Source organism: Cetorhinus maximus, chromosome 13 (assembly GCF_964194155.1).
Source record: "Cetorhinus maximus chromosome 13, sCetMax3.hap1.1, whole genome shotgun sequence".
Classification (NCBI taxonomy): Eukaryota; Metazoa; Chordata; class Chondrichthyes; order Lamniformes; family Cetorhinidae; genus Cetorhinus; species Cetorhinus maximus.
This window is the reverse complement of record NC_135891.1, coordinates 22,828,033-22,850,889: the sequence shown is the minus strand read 5'-3', so window position 1 is coordinate 22,850,889 and position 22,857 is coordinate 22,828,033.

The window sequence follows — 22,857 nt, the reverse complement described above, 5'->3', positions numbered from 1 at the left end:
AGTGGGAGGAGAGGCCATGGAACAAGCCAGGAGGTTTGCGGTTCTACCCCACCTTCCCCCGTCCCGGGTTACTCACAGCTCATCACCTGATCAGCAGCTGGTAGCTTCCCATCCCTACCCTACGTTCCTGCTCCTGGATCTCGGACCTCAACCTCTCCCCGCAGCCTGGGCCCCTGGTGACTGCGCTGGCAGCTCTGATATCAGAACATGGCAATGGCTGGCCCAGAGTTCAGAGGGGGAAGTGGGGGTGGGGGTGGGGGTGGGGGGGTGGGGGGGTGGGGAACGGTGGCGGGTGGATGGGTGGCCGGTCTCAAAGTGCAGACAACAATATACACCCAAAAAAAAGTTCCTAGCAATGTTAAAGCAAAATATCTTTGTATATGTGATCCTCCTCTGAACACATCTTTTGTTCCTTGTCAAAAGTAGATGTTGAAAATCTGAAATAAAAGCAGAAAATGCTGGAAACACCTGGCAGGTTGGACAGCATCTGTAGAGAGTAGCGTTCCAATTGTGGATACATAAATGTATTCCTGGAGGTTTTGACTTGCCTCCACCCTCCGGCCATTAGTCAGCCAACACATCCATCATTGTAACGTACTGTCTTCCTACGCCAATTGGAAAGTAAAAAGACTCATTACCCAATTGGATGATGCCTGGCTGTCAGCCAAACAGCCTTTTTTTCCCCAATTTCAATATTTTTATATCAGGTAAAGAGAAATGTTCAAAGAAAATGACAAAAATAAACAATCTTCCTCAATGACCCAATGATTCTTCTGCAGGGTTGCACACAGCAGTGTCGTGGAGATTGATCTTCAATTCTTGGAGACCCCAGGCCTATCCTAGAGGGTTGGCAATCCACAGGAAAGAGTTTAATTCAGGCTGGGATGACTTATTTCATAAAAACTGGGAAAAGTTATGTAGTATAAAGGTCTGACACATATAGCGTTAATGTGGGACTAAGTACAGTACTGCCTACACAGTGATGTAAGAGAACGCATGACCCACACCTAGGGGTCAGTCTAGTGCTGGACAGAGCTGTTTGCACAAGCAAGCATTGGGACAGCTCCAATCTTGAACCCTTCACTGTATATATGTACATAGTTCTTGCATACATACATACAGTTAGCCTACTTAAGACCACGAAGACTTCATTAAGACCTACTAACCAGTATCCAACACCCTACAACATGGTGGCAGTGAGTGGAAAAACCCAGAACGTTGAAAAAAATGCAGAGAAAAACAGAAATCCTGCAAGACTAAAAAAAAATTTGAAGAAGCATTCTAAACTGAAGAAAAGTTGGAGAAGCAGACATGCAGAGGAAAATCCCCAGGGAAAAGTTCCCTGGCTTGGAATCTGAAGGCAGAAATTTAAAATTCCTCACTGCAGCGGAAGACTGCACACAAACTCTTGGCAATCCAGCTTCAATTCCCAGAGTGCAGAGTCAGCAGACTGAGCAGGTGTTAGCTGAAACTTCTAACATCCAGGATACAGCAAGTCCTGAGAAATGTTTAAATAGTTCAGTGGTCAGAAATTGCTATTTAAAAACTCCATTGGAAAACCAACGAGTTTTTGAACATAGAGTGTCTGAGCTCGTTCCGAAAAGGGGAAAAAAAAATTAATTCAGAAGAATAGCAACTAAGGAATCAGCTTTAAAGACCAGCAAAGTGCCAGGATTCGAAGCTTTCATGACCCTATGGCATAGCGCTGAAATGGAGAAGTCTGCAACTCATCAATCCAAGCAGCCATTGTTTAAATTTTATCGAGACTGAGCATGAGCACCGTTGCTGTGGGAGCCCAGCAAGCACAGGTAAATCCTTTGTCTTCAAATGAACGGCAGCACCATCTTGAATTTCTGCAGCTTCTTAAAGTTGAACCTACACTTTAAAATTTTTTAACCATGGATCAGAAATCCACTCTTCCAGGAAAATTTGGACTTATCCAAGGCCCGGATCAATCACCCAATTGGGGGCTTTGGAGACAAATATGTCTTAGATACATGATTGCTTCTGGTCTGGATAAAAAGACAGAAGCTCAGCAAGATAACATACTGCTTTACTCGGTAGGCCCAATAGCGGATGACATTGTTGCTGGACAAAGACTCAACGAATCATCTGTTCAATTTGAAAACATACTAAAATCATTTGATGTTTCTTTTAGCCTAAGGAGTAACAAAATCTTCGAAAGGGCTAAATTTAATAATGGGTCCAACAGCCCAGAGAACCTGTCGACTCATTCATTAGTGCTCTGTACAGGATGGCTGAAGGCTGCGGATATGGAGATCTACAATGTGGACTTATTAGGGATAGAATAGTTGTAGGAATAACAGACGACCACTCTGAGAATGTTACAAGTGAAGGATTATCTAACCCTCGAGAAAAGCTATCCAGATTGCTAGGCAGTCTGAACTCCGTATGCAGCACAGGTCCATTTAAGAGGAGAAAGTAAACTGGGAAAAAAAAAATTCCACAGTCCAGTTAGTTAACCAGCACAGAAACGGGGACACTCGAGGCCAAGGGAAGCAATACCATAACCAACCCGTACAGTGGCCATGCCAGTGCTGTGAAGCAAGGCACCTCCATAGGCAAGATCAATGTCCTGCAATTTCAGCCCAATGCTTCCAATGTAACAGAATTGGACATTTCGGCAAACTGCGCAAGATCAAAACATCTAAATGCATAGAAGGCTCAAAGAATGTTCATGAGATCGAGACTGCACACCAAGAGGATACACAGCCATGCTTCTTGGGGAGGTCAAAGATTCTGGATTTTCATTTTGAAATGAGGACATTTCCAGTAACAGCCATCTCACAAATTTTAAATTGGACACGGGAGCCAGTGTTATGATCCTATTGGACAAAGAACTGTGACTGAGAGACCTCTGGCTTCAAACAACAGACACAGCGCTCTGTGGGCCTGGAGGGATCCAACTTCAGGTCATAGGCATGATTCTGGAACCACTAAGGTAAGGCGGCAAACAAATCTTCGAGCTAATGTACGGCATCCATAACCAGTCTTTTTCTCTCTTGAGCAGAGATGCCTCTGTAGCCCTGAATCTCCTCAAAATGACAGAAGAGGTCAAGACTACCACTGTGTCATAAATTATACAAAACTGCAAGTTCCCTAGAGCTCAAACAAGAAAGAATATCCTGACTGGGACTTCAGCTCTGAACTGTCTTCTCTCTTTGCAAAACGGGTTTGTCCATTTTCACTACAGGTGCTGGAAAGCCCTCATTGGTCAGACCGGCCAATCATTCAAATGGTTACCACAACATCTCCAGTGGAGGATGGACAAGAGAGCAACCAACAACCAGAAGAGCCTCAGCCTCCGGCTCCGATGACCGTTGACGAGGTCAGCACTGTGACCACAGGGCAAACACTGCAACTCCTGGACAGCATGTCAGTGGCACTGACGATGCTGGAAACAAGTAGCAGCCATCCATTGCCGACAGCACAGCACACAGCCAAATGCAAAGGTGGGCTTACTATAAAACCACATACTCACAACAGGAATGGACTTCTTCCATCACAGAAGACATCACAACAACCCACACAACGAAGAAAGATGTAAAAAAACGACATGGAGACAACCACAATATTCATCCACCCCGCAAGAAACAGAATGGAACAACAACCCCCCCTCACCACAACTACCGAATCGACAAAGAGCAGTTCAATACCAAGGAATGGAAAAAGAGGATAAAAAGATACCCAGATGCCAGAACAACCTCCAAATCAGCAGAGTTTACCTGCAACAACAGAGCCTAACACTCCTTCGACAGTAGTGTGAATGAGATATGGGAGGGTTATGAGGCCTCCAGAGTGCCTGAACCTATGAATTCAGAGTCTTGAAGGGAGGAGATGAGTTACTAATTATGACGTAAATACATGGGGTAAACTAGAATAACTTGAAATACATTGGATAAAAACTTGAGGGCGGTGTGTATAAGGGTCTGGCACGGATAGGGTTAATGTGGAACTGAGTATAGTACCGCCCACACAGTGATGGAAGAAAACACATGAGCTACACCTAGGGATAAGTTTAAGAACATAAGAAATAGGAGCAGGTGTAGGCCATTCGGCCCCTCAAGCCTGCCCCGCCATTCAACAAGATCATGGCTGATCTACCCCAGACCTCAACTCCTCTTTCGTGCCAGCTCCTCATAGCCCTCAACTCCCCGATATTTCAAAAATCTATCCACCTCCTCTTTAAATACTTACAGTAATCTAGCCTCCACAACTCTCTGCAATAGATAATTCCAGATATTCACTACCTTTTGAGAGAAGAAATTCCTTTGCATCTCAGTTTTAAATGATTGTCCCCTTATTCTGTAACTATGTCCCCTAGTTCGAGATTCCCCTGCTAGTGGAAACATCTTCTCAACATATATCCTGTCAAGCCCTCTCAGAATCTTAAACGTTTCAATAAGATCACTCCTCATTCTTCTAAACTCTAATGAATAAAGGCCTAACCTGTTTAGCCGTTCTTGATAAGTCAACCCCTTCATCCCAGGAATTAGCCTAATGAATCTCTTTTAAACTGCCTGCAATGACAATATATCCTTTCTTAAATATGGCGACCAAAACTACACAGTACTCACCAACACCCTGTACAGTTGTAACAAGACTTCCCTATTTTTAAACTCCAATCCCCTAGCAATACAGGCCAAAGTTCCATTTGCCTTCTTAATTACTTGCTGCACCTGCATGCTAACTTTTTGTGTTTCATGCACAAGAACACCCAGATCCCTCTGTGCTGCACTTTTTTGGAGTCTCTCTCCATTTAAATAATAGTCTGCCTTTTGATTTTTCCTACCAAAGTGCATGACCTCACATTTTCCTACATTAAACTCCATCTGCCAAGTTTTTGCCCACTCACTCAATCTAGCTATATCCCCTTGCAGATTCCTTATGGCCTCATCACTATGCCCTCTCACCTATTTTTGTATCGTAGCAAATTTGGATAGATTACAGTCTGCCCCCTCATTAATATAGTTAGTAAATAATTGAGGCCCTAGGACTGATCATTGTGGCACTCCACTAGTTACGTCTTTCCAACCTGAAAAAGACCCATTAATCCTGACTCTCTGTCTTTTGTGTGTTAACCAATCCTCAATCCATGCTAATACAATACCCTCAATACCATGAGCTCCTATCCTGTGTAATAACTTTCTATGTAGCACCTTATAGAATGCCTTCTGAAAATCCTACATCTACCAGTTCCTCTTTTTCAACTTTGCTTGTTATATCCTCAAAGAACTTTAGCAAATTTGTCAAACATGATTTCCCTTTCACAAAACTATGTTAACCCTTTGATTGCAATAAGCTTTTCTAAGTAATGGACTCTAGCATTTTCCCAATGACAGATGTTAGGCTGACTGGTCTATAGTTTCTTACTTTTTGTCTCTCTCCCTTCTTGAACAGGGGCATCACATCAGCGGTTTTCCAATCCTCTGGGACCCTCCTGGAATCCAGTCAGTTCTGGAATATTTTGACTAATGCCTCCACTGTCTCTGCAGCCACTTCTTTTAAAACCCTTGGATACAGGCCATCAGGTCCTGGTGACTTGTCTGCCTTTAGTCCCATTAGTTTGTCAAACACTTTGTCGCTCGTGATAGAGACTGTTACAAGATCTTTCCTCCCATTAGCCCTTTGCTTATCTGATAACTTCAGGATGTTTCTAGTGTCCTCCACCGTGAAGACCGATGCAAATTATTGGTTTAAAGTATCTGCCACTTCCCTGTTCCCCATGATCAATTCTCTAGTTGCATCCTCCAAGGGTCCCACATTCGCTTTAGCCACTCTCTTTCTTTTTATATACCCGTAGAAACTCTTGCTGTTTTTATTTATATTTCTTGCCAATTTACTTTCAGAATCAATTTTCTCCCTCTTTATTTGCTTTTTAGTCATCCGCTGCTGGTTCCTAAAATAATCCCAATCCTCTGGCCTACCACTAGTTTGTGCTGCTTTGTATGCCTTAGTTTTTGAATGGATACTCTCCTTGACCACTTTTGTTAACCACTTGTAGTTCATTCTTCTCATCGAGTCCTTCTTTTTGACCGGGATAAATGTTTACTGAATGTTATGAAATATCTGCTTAACTATCTGCCACTGGTCATCCACTTACCTTCCCCTTAGTCTATTTTCCCAGACTAGTCTAGTGTTGGACAGAGCTGTGTGCACAGGCAAGCATGGAGACAGCTCCTAGCTTGAACTCTTTATATATGTACATAGTTCTTGTAGTTAATAAATACATACAGTTAACTAGCTTAAGACTACCAAGACTTCATTAAGACCTACTGAATGGTATCCAACACCCTACAACAAGTTAAAATGTAATGGGTTTTCACCAAGAGAAATGGGGGGGGTGGAAAAAGAACAAAATGAAAGGTCTGTGATGGGATGGAAGAGAGGAGAGATTAAATAACAAAATAATTGGCGGTGCAGGGCCAAAGGAAGTGACAAAAAAGGACAAGATGTATCTAGATGGGGAATTACCTAAACAGCAATCATCCAAAAGAAAAAACTCAAGAAATACAAGAGTAAAACCAAAACTTACAATGAGAAAGGAAACAAAATGGGGGCAGAGATTATGGCCTGAAATTATTGAACTCAAATGTTGAGTCTAGAAGGCTTTAAAGTGCCATTATGACTCCCTTATACTCTATACAATGAACTGTTTTGTCATTTAATCTCTCCTGCCTTCCCCCGATCACAGACCTTTTAGTTTTTTACCCACTTTTTAAACTTTTCACAGTTCTGATGAGAGGTCACAGATCTGAAACATTAATTCTGTTTCTCTCTCCACACTTGTCGCCAGACCTGCTGAGTATTTCCAACATTTTCAAAGCCAAATGAGGTATTCCTTCATGGATGTCGACAGGTTGAAAACCAATGCTGCATAATTCACTTTTCCAGTGGAGTTGACTTCACATAATGAGATAAGCACACAGAGATGACTCAGCAGTCTTGTAAGTGATGGCACAGAAGTTCCAGTAGAAACAGTGTAGTTGGGGGCAGATATTCAGCCTGAGCAGAGCCCCTTTTCTGTGCTGCCATTTACATAGTAAAATGGCAGACACCTGAATTTGCAGTACAGCAAGGCAATATAACTGGTTCCAACAGCTAGATATTCACATCACATGACTCCCACCTCTCCACCTCTCCACATTGTCTTTGACAAGAGATGTGTATCCCTTGTCTGGGTTTCTGAGATGGTTAAATGTTCCAACCCATAAGAATTTAAAGGAAGGTTGTGGGGTCCTTTGCCCTAACAGATGAATAGAGTCCAATTGGCCAACCAGGGTTGGGAAATACAGATGGCCTTTGTATAGTTCTCTTTGCATTTGGTCTGTGCAGCCCACAAGGGAGTCATTAGTGCTTCTTCAGAGATAACGAGGAAGCTCCTTTTGTTCAAGGGTCACAGGCAAATAATTTCAGGCATTCTAAAAGGTTTTTGTTCAGTTTTTGAAATTTTAGAAATAGCCATGAGGAGATCTATATCCATTTGATAAAAATATACAGGGTGAGGTCTTAGTCACCTCACACCTAAAATAAAATGTCACAATCCAAATTTGTATAGATTAGGCCATGTTAAGCAGGCATGTTTCTTGGGAAACTTACACATTGCTCTCTATGGGCCAAACTCAAACTCAGCAATGGGTGGGGTGGGGGTGTTGGTGCAGTACTCTGATGGGGTGCAAAGAGTTTTCAAAATCAGGTACCAATTAAATATCTTGGCAGATTCCTCTGTCAAAATAATTTGTGTCACCTCCATCAAATGTTCTGGGTGCTTCTATTTCAATGGACTATCATTTGGTATCCACTCAGCTTACAGTAAGTTAGAGGATTCTGTTTGTTGAAATAGGTGGTAAAGTAGGTTTTGAGCAATAGCAGGTATCAGTGTCAGCAACTGCCCAGGAGACAGCCTGCAGGAAGCTTAGGCCTTCTCCCAACTCTGCTGAGAAGGACAGAGGTATGGACTTCAGGGGTACTATTGGAAGGCCTGCAAAAGAGTTTCACATTATAGCTGAAGGCATGGAGGAATCCACTACCAGCCTGTGTGGTACCATTGCCCAAGGCATCAGCACTCTGATGGCTACCTTGCAGAGTGTCATCACATCCCGTGGTTGCTGCAGCTGAGTCTTCACAACAGGAGTCACTGTTCACAGCCGTTGCACTTTTGGTTAAAACTCAACAACTGCCATGCAAACTTTGAGCCTGAAACTATGCACCACCTAGGAGGAGCAAATGTTCTGCCTGAAGAAGCAGATGTGCATCTTGAACAGATTTATGGTGCAAATGGATGAGGACTTTGAAGGTGCCACTTCTGCAGTCTGCTCTCTCACAGTTTTATGGAAATGCTGTGCTCCGGCTCCATGGGATTGGCAGTGGGGTAGCGAAAGGAGCACATTGTTGTTCTCTCTCAGGAAGTCTAAAAATCTGCTATTTTGCTACCTCCTCAACCAATACCAACCACGATGCCAGAAACCACTGGGCCAGACTGCCCTGGCAGCAGCTGAAGAGCTGCTGTCTGCAGCTGGACCCTCAAAGCCTCAAGCTCCCAATGGTTATCAGCTACAAGCAACTCAAGGTTCACCATATGAGCAGCAGCAGCTTTCCACCAACTCTGCTGAAGCCACTGGAAGAGCATTCATAGTAAAATAGTATACTTAAGCAAATCTTCTAAGTAAAATACAACAGGTCAACCACTTGGGTGACAAAATATATCCACTACACAATAATTGTGGGAATGTTACCTGTCCCCAGGACAGGCAGGAGAGGGAAGAGGAGGTTTAAAATTCAAAAAGTGTAAACACAGCCCCAACCAGTCACAAACCCAGTTTGAGTTTTGACGGAGGCAGTATGGGGTGGCCAGCAACTAACCTGTTCTCCAGAGACAGGCGCTTTATTCAAATATTTTAATAAGATTGTTTACCTCAAATTTTAGTAATTTTACTACGATTGCTGGTTGACTGAGTTTCCCAGGTATCAGGAAAACCAGCAGCTGAAGGGAAATGAGAAGGGCTGGTGATTAGTTAAATGCCTTTATAGCATGGCTTGTGGGCCAAGAGCAGCAAAAATGCTTCCCCTGGATAGCCTGTTTCCCTCCCCATGAACAGATTCACCTCCCAGCACGAGCCCTAAGATCAGGCCACCCATCCCTCCCCCCTAAACTACTCACAGCCCACAATCTCAACTCTGGCCTGCCCAAATCTCACAGCCCCAATCCTCTCTCTGCCCACCTTATATGTACTCTCCCGCTCACACAATGTTTTTCCAGATCCTCCACGAAACCTGCCCAACCCATGATCTCTCGCGCCCTTCCTACCCTCTCTTCACTTCTCAGCTGTAGCCTGGTGCCACAGGCCTTCCCATCTGACATCCAGCCAGCCGCTCAATGTGCCCAACTGCAAGCCAGGAAATGGGGTCAAAAAATATAGCTGATGTCCTGCCATAAAGTTCGATAGCAGCCACTACATCTCGATTCCTTTTAGCACCTCCTGATAAATATCAAGACCATTGTGATTGGAATTAAAATCAACACCTTTATTACATCTGACACTTTTGGTCTATAGTTTTATTTCTCTCAACACAGCTTCTTTAGTTTGCATTGTCAGAATTTCATTGAGATAGAGTTAATTTAATGATTTCAATATTGCTGAAAAACGAAACATGTTATCGAAGCTTTTCATCTTGAACTCATCAGCTTCGACAGCATGTCACTTTGTTCAGCATTACTCAAGTTCTGTACAACCGTCGACAATTTGCTGGCCCTCCTTTTTAGCGTTCTCACTTGCCTTCATCGAATTTTTCTTCATCTGATGAAGACTCTACTTGTTGCTTTGCCTCCTTCATATCTGATATATTTGTGTTGCCAGGTTGTGTAGAATGCAGCAAAGTACAATGATGCCATCCTCTTTCTCTGGGCCATTTTGTAGGGAGTCACTAAGTAGTCAAGGCATCTGATTCTTCCTCTGGAATTTTACTGGTATGCCTTGGGTCCTGCTGTCAGGACCAAATGAGGGCCTCAAGCCTATGTGGGTGACTAGTGGGTCCATGGTGGTGATCCTACCAGCTGTGGCCAATCAGAGGGCTTGCAGGTCTCCAGCCTCAGCAGTGCCATGGATACAGGTGGCCCCTGTTGAGGCTGCAGGGAGAAGGAGAGAACACCTCCATTTTGAGACATCTTTAATGATTGGGCAGTTGTCCCAATGTTACAAATGCAAGAATTATAAGACTGCTATGTTTTAGAAATATAGAACCATAGAAAAGTTACGGCACAGAAAGAGGCCATTCAGCTCATCATGTCTGCCCTGGCCAAAAAAGAGAAAAAAAAGGCCACTCATTTTAATCTTACTTTGCTGCACCTGGTCCATAGCCTTGCAGGTAACAGTAGTTGAGGTGCAGATCCAAGTATCTTTTAAATGAGTTGAGGGGTTCTGCCTCCACCACCAAACCAAGCAGCGAATTCCAGGTACCCACCACCTCTGGGTGAAGAAGTTATTCCTCATGTTCCCTCCGATCACTCTAAATCTATGCCACCTGGTAATTGACCTCTCAGCTAGGGGAGACAGGTCTTTCCTGTTTACCCTATCTAGGGCCCTCATAATTTTCTACACTTCAATTAGGTTGCCCCTCAGCTTCCTCTGTTCTATGGAAAATAATCCTAGCCATAGCAATCTCTCGTCATGACTGCAATTTTCAAGTCCTGGCAACATTCTTGTACATCTCCTCCGTACTTTCTCCAAAGCAACTATGTCCTTGTTCCAGTCGTACTCAGGCCCCCTCCCACAACTCTTTTTTTGGTACATTGATGACTCTATCAGTGCCGCTTCATGCTCTTGTCTGGACCTGGAAAAATTTTATCAGTTTTGCTCCCAATTTCCACCCCTCTATCACCTTCACATGGTCCATCTCCGATACTTCCCTTCCCTTCCTTGACTTCTCTGTCTCTATTTCTGGTGGTAGACTGTCCACAATATTCATTACAAGCCCACCAACTCCCACAGCTACCTCGACTACAGCTCCCCACACCCTGTTTCCTGTAAGGACTCTGTTGGAATTATGGTTTTATTTAGTATGTAATAAACCTTTAAGAATAATGCTTATTAAGGAAAATCACATGGTAAGTAGCAACCAAGTTGAAAGGAAATCAGCACTGTACCTCACCCAGTTATTGTAAGTAGAAAGCTCCATTTGAATTGAAGAAGATATCCCCTCTCAAAATGCCACAATTCGGGAGAATTAATCCTTTTGATCCAGCCACAGATGATTGGTCTCATTATATAGAATGTCTCATGTTCTTTTTTCAAGCCAACGAGATTATGGGGGAAAGAGAAGAGGCGAGCGATCCTCTTAAGTACATGTCGGAATAAAATCTATGGTTTGATTAGAAGTTTGATGGCACCCAATGCCCCAGATTCGAAAATTTTGATGAATTGGTGGACCTCATGAAGGGTCATTATCAACCATTGCCCTCAGTATTGATGCAAAGGTTCAAGTTTAATTCAAGAAATAGAGCCCCAGTTGCATGCTACATGGAAAATTTGAGGCAGTTAACGGAACTTTGTGAGTTTGGTGATAGCCTTTAAACGACTCAGAGATCATTTAGTGCGTGGTGTGGATGAGAGCACTATTTAGAAAAGATTATTGTCCTAAGTGAATTTAGATTTCAAGAAGGTGCTAGAGTTAGCACTGGCCATGGAAAGCGCAGCAAGAGATTCAAAGGCAATATAGGGTGCGCAAAATGGCACCATCCTCCCCATCGGCTGGGAAACCCCAGCCGAAAAGGGCGCAAAAATGTAAGATTCTGCTGAGAAGCATGAAACAGCCCCCGCTAATCGAAGAATAAGGAAAAATAACTTAGCATCAAAATCAAAGAATAATTTCAATAGAGATGGAAATAAGCAGTCTTTTAATGATTGGCATTTAAAAAAATCGAATGCTATTATTGTCACAGAAGTGGACACATAATGAGACAGTGAAAGGAAAGATTCAAGCAGGCTTGTAAACAAAAGAAGAAGCCCAGTGAAATCTACAAAGTAGAAGGGCTTGAAACAACAAATTCAGACACTTACTCATTGTTTAATCTGAAAATTGGAAAGATAGAACCAATATTTGTCACGGTGAAAGTAAATGGCAGACCTGTTAGAATGGAAGTGGACACAGGGGCTTCCATGACAGTAATTGGAGAACATGTCTTTAGATATCTGAATAAAGGTGAACGTCAACTAAATTTAGAAGAAACAGCTGCCAAACTAAAAATATACATGGGTGAAGACATTCAAGTAAAAGGCATAAGCAGAGTAACTGTCCATTATCGAAGCCAATCAACAAAACTACCAGTGTTGGTATTGAGAGGCAGAAGACCAAGCATTCTAGGGCGAAATTGGCTAAGGGAAATCAACTTTGAGTGGCCACTGAGATTCCAAAAGGAAGCTGGAAGTGTTCCTGTGTCGAAAAAGGAGTGTGTAAGGACTCAGCAACCTGAAGAAACGCAAGTTGTCTTAAGCCAAAACCTGGAAGAACAGCAGAAGGAACTTGAAGAGACCCTGCTTGATGACAGAGTTCAAGACGAGGTGAGCAACCTTCGAAAGGAAGAAGAAAACCTGTTGAAAGACCTTCACACACTACAAGATTCCCTCAGATCAAAGTTTGTACCACTGGGAAAGTATGAAGAGAAACAGAGGGAATTCAGCACTTCTCTGAATAAACTGAAAAATGAGTTGGCAGAGAAGACGCAACAATGCTCAATTTTCAAGGAGGCAGCAAACAAATATAAAAAAGAGATGGAAGAGCTAAAGAATCAGCTAAATGAAACCATAGCGGTTCCAAGAAGCAAAAGTCACAGAGTTTTCCAAGAAGCAGACAGATGGTGAAATTTTGGGTGACTGAACCATTGATTTCAGTCAAGTTGAGCTTGCATCTGTGAGTAGTCTGGCCTAGTGAAGTCAAAAGTGAAGTCAAAAAAAAGGCCAAGATTGAAGTCTGTGCTAGAAAGAAGAAGGCACATAGAAAGAAGATAGAGAAATACTAATAGGACTTTAATCCTGGCAGCATACAAATACACTTCCGTACATAGGTCTGGCAATCAAATCGCAAATGCCGATTCACTTAGTTGTTTGTCTTTACAAGAAAATGATGAGCACGTCCCAGTTCCACAGGAACTTGTTTTACTGTTAAATTTCTTAGATTCCTCGCCGTATGTACTCAACAGATCAGAGACTGGACAAGTCGGGACACAGTCCTATCTCAAATACAAGCACAAGTGCTTCATGGTTGGTCACAAGAGCCGGTATCTGACGAAATGAAACCGTACTTCAACAGAAGGCATGAAATAACCAGCCAGGATGGCATCTTATTGTGGGGTGCATGAGCGATAGTACCTCCAAAGGGAAAGGAGCCACTTTTAAATGAACTACACAGCACATATTCAGGAATTTCCCAAATGAAGACCATACCACGCAGCTATCTATGGTGGCCTGGGATGGATGGCAAAATAGACAGTTTGGTGAAGAATTGTGTGCAAAGTCAGCAACTGCAAAAGTTGTCATTGACAGCTCTATTACACCCTTGGGAGTGGCCAGGTAGACTCTGGGTCCGGTTACACATTGACTATGTGGGACCTTTCCTGGGGACTATGTTTCTGCTCATTGTTGAAGCCCACTCAAAATGGTTGTACATATATGAGGTAAAGTCACCAACGTTGACTGCTACAATTGAGAAACTATGCCAAAGGTTTCCCAATCACGGACTACCAGGAGTAGTCGTTTCTGATAATGGCACAGCTTTCACGAGTGCTGAGTTTCAACAGTTTATCAGCCTCAACAGCATCGCTCATGTTAAAACTTCACCAGACTACCCTTCCTCAAATGGACTGGCCGAAAGGGCGGTTCAAACGTTCACGGTAGGCATGAAGAAGCTAACTGGCAATTCCTTAGCAACCAAGCTAGCATGCTTTCTTTTGCATTACAGGACTACCCCTCACACAACACCAGGTGTCACACCTGTGGAGTTATTGTTGAAATGCTGTCTCAGGATGAGATTGATCTTAATAATGCCAAATTTAGAGGGGAAGGTGGAAAGGAGTCAGGGAAGCCAGAAAATTAGACACAATTGGGATAGTAGTGAGGAAATTTATCGTTGGAGAGATGGTATACGTGAAGAACTTCGGAGAAGGATCAAAGTGGTTACTGGGTGAAATAAGTGCAGTGACTGGACCTCTATCTTACCATGTGAAGGTGGAAGGCCGGGTCATACAGAAACATGTGAACCATTTAAGGAAGAGAGAAACAAATCACCAAGAATTGGGTCTACCAGTGACCTTGACCGGGTCTGTGTTTCCTGTTGAGGATATTCAACCCAGGACAGACATGTCCGATGTTCCTATAAGAGTTGGGGATACAGAACTGCAGGTGCCCACTGAGCACCTGATGTTCAGGAATCTCCAGAAAAGGAGGTTCCTGACAAAGCATTTCTTGTGCAGACTCGAAATGTTAACTCTGTTTCTCTCTCCACAGATGCTGTCAGACCTGCTGAGTTTTTCCAGCATTTTCTGTTTGTATGTCCTTCCTGTAATGTGGTGAGGAGAACTGTACACAAAATTCCAGTTGTTGCCTAACCAGCATTTGGTACAGTTCCAGCATTACATCCCTGATTTAGTATTCAATACCCTGTCCAATAAAGGAAAGCATTCCATATGCTTTCTTTACCACCTTAGCCACCTGTCTTGCCACCTTCAAAGACTTGTGGACATGTACTCCAAGTCCTCTCACTTCCTCTACTCTCAATATCCTCCCGTTTATTGAGTATTCTCTTGCTTTGTTTGCCCTCTCAAAATGTCTTACCTCAGGCTTCTCTGAATTGAATTCCATTTGCCACATTTCTGCCCATTCAGCCAAACTATTGATATCATTCTGGAGCGAAATGCTATCCTCTTCACTATCAACTACACAGTTAATTTTTGTGTCATCTGCAAATTTTGCAATCATGCCTCCCACATTTAAGTCCAAATCATTAGTATATGAACATATGAAATCGGAGCAGAAGTAGGCCATTCGGCCCCTGAAGCCTGCTCCGCCATTCAATAAGAGTTTTTTTTCCCCTTTATTCTTTAATGGGATGTAGGCAGTGCTGGTAAAGCCAGCATTTGTTGCCCATCCCTAATTGTCCTTGAACTGACATTGCTAGGTCATTTCAGATGGCAGTTAAGGGTCAACCACATTGCTGGGGATCTGGAGTCACATGTAGGCCAGACCAGGTAAGAATGGCAGATTTCCCTAAGGGGCAGTAAGGAACCAGATGGGTTTTACAACAATTGATGATAGCTTCATGGTCACTATTACTAAGACTACCTTTATATTCCAGATTTATTAACTGAAATTAAATTCCACTAGCTGCCATAGTCAGATTTGAACCCATGTCCCCAGAGCATTAGTCTGGTTCTCTGGATTATTAGTCCAGCAACATTACCATTATGCCACCATCTCCCCACCATCATGGCTGATCTGTTTGTGTTTTGAATTCCACATTCCCAACTATCCCCAAATAACCTTGATTCCCTTGCCTAACAAGAATCTATCTACCTCTGCTATAAAAATATTCAATGACCTCGCCTCCACTGCCTCCTAAAGCAGAGAGTTCCAAAGTCACACACCCTCTGAGGGAAAAAGTTTCTCCTCACCTCTGTCCTAAAATGGCAACCCTTAATATAAAACAATGCCCCCTATTTTTGTCTCACCCACAAGAGGAAACATCCTTTCCATGTCCACCTTGTCAATACCATTCAGGATCACATATATTTCTACAAAGTCATCCCTCACTCTTCTAAACTCCAGTAGAAACAAGCCCAGTCTGTCTAACCTTTCCTCATAAGACAACCCACTCATTCCAGGTATCAATCTAGTAAACGTCCTCTGAACCGCCTCCAATGCATTTACATCCTTTCTTAAATAAGAAGAATATTCGAGGTGTGTTCTCATCAAGCCCTGTATAACTGAAACATAACACCCTCACTTTTATGTTTAATTTCTCTAATAATAAAGGATAGCATTCCATTAGCCTTCTTAATTATTTGCTGTACCTGCATACTAACTTTTTATGATTCATGCACTAGAACCCCCAAATCCTTCTGCACCTCAGAATTGTGCAGCCATTCTCCATTTAAGTAATACTCTACTTTTTTGTTCTTCCTGCCAAAATGAACAACTTCACATTTTCCCACATTATACTCCATCTGCCAGATTTTTGCCCACTCACTTAACCTATCTATATCCATCTGCAAACTCCTTGTGTCCTCTTCACAACATACTTTCCTATCTATCTTTGTGTCATCTGCAAATTTAGCTATCATGCCTTCAATCCCCTTATCTAAGTCATTGGTATAAGTTGTGAAAAGTTGAGGCCTCAGCACAGACCCCTGTGGGACTCCACTCTTCACATCCTGTCAACCAGAAAAAGACCCATTTATGCATACTCTCTGTTTTCTGCCAAGCTGCCAATCTTCTACCCGTGCTAATATGTTACTCCCTACACCAAGAGCTTTTATTTTCCACAATAACCTTTGATGTGGCACAATAACATGTGAAGACAGAAGCAAAATATTTGTTCATTTCATCCACCATTTCCTTATTTTCTACCATTAATTCCCCATTCTCACTCTCTAGCGGACTAACACTCACTTTACTTACTCTTTTCATTTTTAAATACCTGTAGAAACTCTCGCTATCCGTTTTTACATTTCTAGCTAGCTTCCTCTCATACTCTAATTTCTTTCTCCTGATTAACCTTTTAGTCATTCTCTGCTGTTCTTTGTATTCTAGCCAATTGTCTGACCTGCCACTCATCTTTGTGCAGTTATATGCTTTTTCCTTAAGTTTGATGCTTTCCTTAACTTCTTTAGTTAACCACGGATGGTTGGTCCTCCCCTTAGAATTTTTCCATATAGTAGGAATATGCTTATTCTGAAATATCCCCTTAAATGTCTGCCACTGCTGCTCTACTGATCTATCCCCTAGCCTAGTATCCCAGTTCACTTCAGTGTGTTCAGCTTTCATGCCCATATAATTTCCCTTATTTAAGATTAAAATACTAGTCCTAGACCCTGAGTGTGGGGAGGAAGTGAGATGAGTTTAAGGAGAAATTGTTCAGTGAGAGAACAAATCCTAGACCCACTCTTTTCCCTTTCAAACTGGATGTAAAATTCCATCATATTGTGGTCGCTGCTACCCTAAGGCTGCTGTTACTCTGAGGTCACTAATTAATCCTGTCACATTACACACCAAATCGAATATAACCTGCTCTCTGGTTGGTTCCAGGACATGCTGCTCTGAAAGATCTGAATCTCAAAAGCATTCTATGAAGTCCTCATCCAGGCTACTACCACCACTGCCATCAATATGTAGATTAAAATCGCCCATGACTATTGTTGTCCCTTTATCACAAGCACCCATCTTTCTTCTTATATACTTTGTTCTACATTGTGGTTATTGTTAGGGGGCCTGTAGACCACTCCCACTAGTGACTTCTTCCCCCTACTATTTCTCAACTCCACCCATAACAATTCTACATCCTGATCCCCTGAACCAAGGTCATCTCTAACTATTGCACCAATGCTATCTTTGATCAACAGTGCTACCCCTCCACCTTTACCGAGCTTCCCATTCTTACTGAATGTCATATACCCCTCAATATTCATGACCCAATTCTTATCATCCTACAGGCATGTCTACGTAATGGCTATCAGGTCATATTTATTTACTTCAATGTGCGCTGTCAATTCGTTAACTTTGTTTTGAATGTTACACATATTCAGATAAAGAGTCTTTAATTTTGTCTTGTTGTTATCTATATTACATCTAGTCTTGACTATTGGTTTATTCTTAGGTTTTATCTGTCTGTCCCTTTCTGCCTATGACTCTCTTTCCCATATTACTATTATGGTCTCCTGCCTTGAGTCTACCTCTTGATTTGTCACATCTACCCAAGCTTGATCCCTCAATGCCCCCACTCCCTATACCCCCCTGTTTAGTTTATTTGTTAGTCTCTACTTCCCTAGTTATGCAATTCACACGAACACTCGTCCAATACAGTTCAGGTGTAGACTGTCTCAGTGGCACAGCCCCCACTTTCCCCAGTATTAGTACCCGGGACCCACAAACCAGGACCCACTTCTTCCACACCAGTCTTTGAGACATACATTCTCCTCTCTAATCTTATTTGCCTCATGCAAATTTGCACATGGCTCAGATAATAATCCAGACATTATTACCTTTGAGGTTCTGCTTCTTAATTTTATACCTAGCTCCTTATACTGCCAATGCAGAACCTCTTTCCTTATCCTGCCTGTGTCATTTGTACCTACATGGACCATGATAATGGATCCTCACTCTCCCACTGCGAGTTCCTTTCTAGCCCTGAGCAGATGTCCCAAACCCTGGCACTGGGCAGGCAACCCAGCCATCTGGACTCTCGGCTTTGCTGCAGAGAACAGTGTGAATCCCCTCAATATATTGTCACCTACAACTACTACATTCTTGTTTGCTCCGTCCACTTGAACAACTTCCTGTACCATGGTGCCATGGCCAGCCTGCTCATCCATCTTGCAGACCTCGCTTACGACCACACAGGTTGTGAGCACCTCAATCTCAGTCCCATCACCTACCTCACTCACGGCCATATCCTCCTGTCCCTCACTGCTGACCAAAACAGACGACCCTATTCTAATGGGCGTGACTGTCTTCTGGAACAAAGCGCGGAATCGTCCCAGATTTGCACTAAGTGTGGTAGCAGGCGGGTGAAACAATGTTTTATCCATTGGTCGCACTGGCGGCCTTTCACGCTTTTTCGTCCCAAACCCCTGCATTGATTATACATTCCTGGGTAACGCGCCATTTCTTTGGCTCTCATTCGCCCGCCACGCCATCATCCGGGCACTATATTTAAAGTCCAGCTGCTCACACGCTTCCCAGTGCTTCCAGCCCAGGACTGCTGCAGGGAAGACAGGATGGCCCCCGAAAGGCAAGAAGACTGCAGTCCCCAGGTTTAGTCATGTGTCCCTTAAGCATTTTGGATGCCATGGAGGCCCACCATGATGTCCTCTACCCCCGCTCTGGATGCAGGGGGGGCAGCGGCATCACCAATCCAACATGCGAGGCAGTGCCAGCAGTGGTCAGCACTAATGCTCTACAAAAGAAAACAGCCACCCAGTGCTGCTACAGGGTGAATGGTCTCATCCGTTCCATCAAGGTAACTCACTCTTCTCATCATTCTCAACTCACACTCACAAACCCATCACACATCCACAGGGATCTCACACCTCAAGAACAACACCACTAACTCTTACACACACCCTCACATCCCCATCAGGCTCAAATCCAATTGAGCTCGTATCCTCATCCTGTCCATGGCTCCACTCACCACACAAACCTTCCATGCAGCGCCATGCATCCTGCTCACAATCTCTCCATCTGTTTCTGGGCAGGAGAGGCCTGCTCACAGCAGCAGGGAGAGGTCCCAGACCGGGGGTGGAGTGGCCCACATTAGGCCCCTCACTCACTTTGAGGAACGTGCCATCACGCTGACTGGTGAGGACTTGGGTCATACCTGCGGTGAGGGTGAGGTCGGTGGCGAACACCCTCGTGAGGATGCTGCACCACATTATCCCTCTCTCAACGCAACTGTGAGTGCTCTCTCTCTTGCTTTTGACTCTGCTGCCATCCACTAATTATCTCTACTTCGGTTCACAGGGAGCTCTGCCAAGTGACCGACAACCTCAGCCAGCCAATCCCTCAGCTCCATCCACATCCTCACCTCCAGCCAAGAGGACACCTCCTCCATTGAAGAGTTGGAAATAAGCAGCATGGAAGACCCGCCACAGGGCTTACCCACACCCTCCACCAGCGCAGAGACATACACCTCAGTAGGACCTAGATCTAGAGCAGGCTCGGGTTCACAATCTGGTGGTCACCCAATGAACATGCATCCACAACAGGAGAAGGCAGGTTCAGCCAAGCTCTCTGGCATTCGGGAGGACTGCTGGAGAAGAGGCATCTGTGAGTTCCAAGACAGATGATGAACCTCTGGGTTAGGCCTTTCAACTCATTCTGGAGAGACAGCAGAAGGCAGGGGAACATCACGCAGAGCTGCTGGAAGCCCTCAACAGCGTGGATCATGAGTCAGAGGAGTATGTCCACCTGCTCTCTGATGAAGTGGTGTCCACATGTGCGCATATGGAGGTCTCATGGGGAGGATGGCGGGCGCCATGGAGGCCCTGATTCAGCAAAACACGGAGATATGTGCAGACCTGCTCTCCATCGCGGGAGCCATGGGTAAGTTCCTGCAGTAGCAACGCGAGAGGGAAATGGGGCACCTCGATGTCCCTCCGGGTACACCTTCCCCTCAACGAGTTAGTCCTGGGCTGCTGGACAACCAAAGGGAGGAGGAGTGGCAACTGAATACCCCTGGGTCATCCACTCAGGAATCTTAGAGACTATCCACTCCCTCCACTCCCTCCACGTCCCCTTTGCCTGTGAACCCCTCAATCTCGTCCTCTGTCACTGCAGAGGGAACAGCTGGCCAACGAGTGATTCTGGAGAGAGAAGTTTGTCTGTGGCAGGGCCTTTCAGAGCCTCATGCAAACATTCTCCCATGCATGTGGATCCTCCCATATCATACTCACCTCAATGTCCTGAGCAATTTCAATTCTGCCTGCTGGGGTTCCCTTTCAGTTGTCCATCTGAGCTGACCTGCATCTCCACCTACCCACTGATCACACTCCCATGCAGCACCAGATCTCGCCCACCACAACTCTAGTTTTAATTTCAATTTGGACTGCATGGTGCTGATTGGGTTTTACTTTTGCTCCCCTATCGTTACCCACCCCCTGTCACCCATTGCCTTTTTCCCATCACAGTTGACCCCTCTGGCATCATCTTTGACCTCCCCTCTGCGGCCTACCAGCCACAGCCCTTTTCCTTCGGGGATGTCCTGGTGAACGTGCACGTTCCCTCCCTTCCTGAAAATACCACCCCCATCCACATTAACCTCCCTGAGCTCCTCTTCCCCACCCCCAGGGTCCATGTCTGCCTCTGCATCCCCACCAACCACCCTCATCGTCCCTTCTATTGCTACCGTCGAACCCGAACCCTCCTACCCTACTGCCTCACTCTGCCCTCAGTCATTCTCACCATTCCCTCATACCATGCCCACCCTCAGTTTTCTCCCCAGGAGGCAGTCATAGGTCCATCAGACCTTCCCTTGCACGTTCAGCTGGACATCCCATCCCTCTGGAACCCTTCCCACCCAGAACCCCTCCCCCCGCTGGACCCCTTTCCCCCCCGGAAACTCATCCCCCACTCCGGACCCCTTACCCCCCGCAGAACACCTTCCCCACGCGAACCCCTTCCCCCTTGAACTCCTTCCCTCCCGGGACCTCTTCCTCGCCCTTAGTCCTCCCAACCCCCTGGATTTCACCCCCATCCCCACTTAGTCCTTCCCCCTTAGTGACTCCCTCAGACACTCTCACTTCTTCCTCCAGCTTTACTATTTCCTCTTCCTGACTCCTTCCTCCACCCTTACTTCCTCCCTCCCCTCTCCTCACTCCTCCGTCCCCCAGATTCCCTCCCCTTTCCGCACTCCTTCCTCCCTCTGAACACCTTCCCTTACATCTTCCACTCCCCCTTACAACTACCTCCTCAGTTGCCATCTTCTCCCAGTTACCCCCTCCTCCCCGTACTCCATCTCCCCTCCCAACCTCACCCCCTCTGACACCTTCATTCCCACCTCCCAACTCACGCCCCTCTGACACCTTCACTGCCCCCCACCAATATCACCCCCCCCAACACCTCTTCCTCTCCTAGTTGATCTTAGACCTTCCTCTCCTGCCCGCTCGACCGTCATCCATCGTGAGCATCAACCGTGACTTTCCAACTTCCATGAGCTGCTTCACAGCAGAGCCATGTCCATGAGAATCCACCCAGCAGGCCATGGACTTTCCTCCAATGTGCCATTGCTGCGAGCTCTATCATCTTCTGCCCCTTGGATGTCCGCAATGTGAGCAAGGCCTAGTGGTAAGTCCCGTCTTCTGCACGTCACAGTTGTCAAGACGTGTTCTGCACCAGTGTATCTTCCTGCCGATGTGGGCAGCCGATTCAGCGGAGGGGGTGGGGGTACTGGCCTTATAAAGACATGCAGATGTATTACAATGAGATTCCCGATGTCCAATACCAGGGAACGCATCCCACCATCAACGGGCTGAGCAGATGATCGCAAACCGGTTTCATCATGAAACCGATTTTTGGCCTTCCCGCCATATTGTCTGTTCACACTGCCGAGCATGCCCAATGCCAGCGGGCACGGATAATTACGCCCGAAGTGTCCAGGTATTTCTCCCCCTCCCATATGCTGTGCAATGTCTGCAGTTTGGCTTCCAGATCAATAATCCTGGTCTGGAATTTCTCTGGCTGCTTACACTTGCTGCAGGCGTGTTTGTCATGGAGCGCTTTGGCATCCAAAAGCTCCCACATTCCACAGCTGCAACAAAACACCTGTCCTGCCATTGTTACTTATGCTATTTAGTTAACTTAATTTAATTACTCACTTAATTAACTTAGAATAATTCTTATGTATACCATACGTCTTTCCCCTGTGCACCGAATGCCCATGTGAACCTAATTCGCTACTCATTCAGTCTCCGTCTCACTCCCCGCCCCAATCCCCACACCCACCCTACAGAATGCAGCAGTTTTCTTCCCCCACCCCCCGTCCATATTCCCCCCTCACTTCCCCATTCTTCCCCTCTCCTGACCCTCTCCACCCCCTCTCCTGCCCACCTCTGTTTCCCCCACCTCTCCTCCCCTC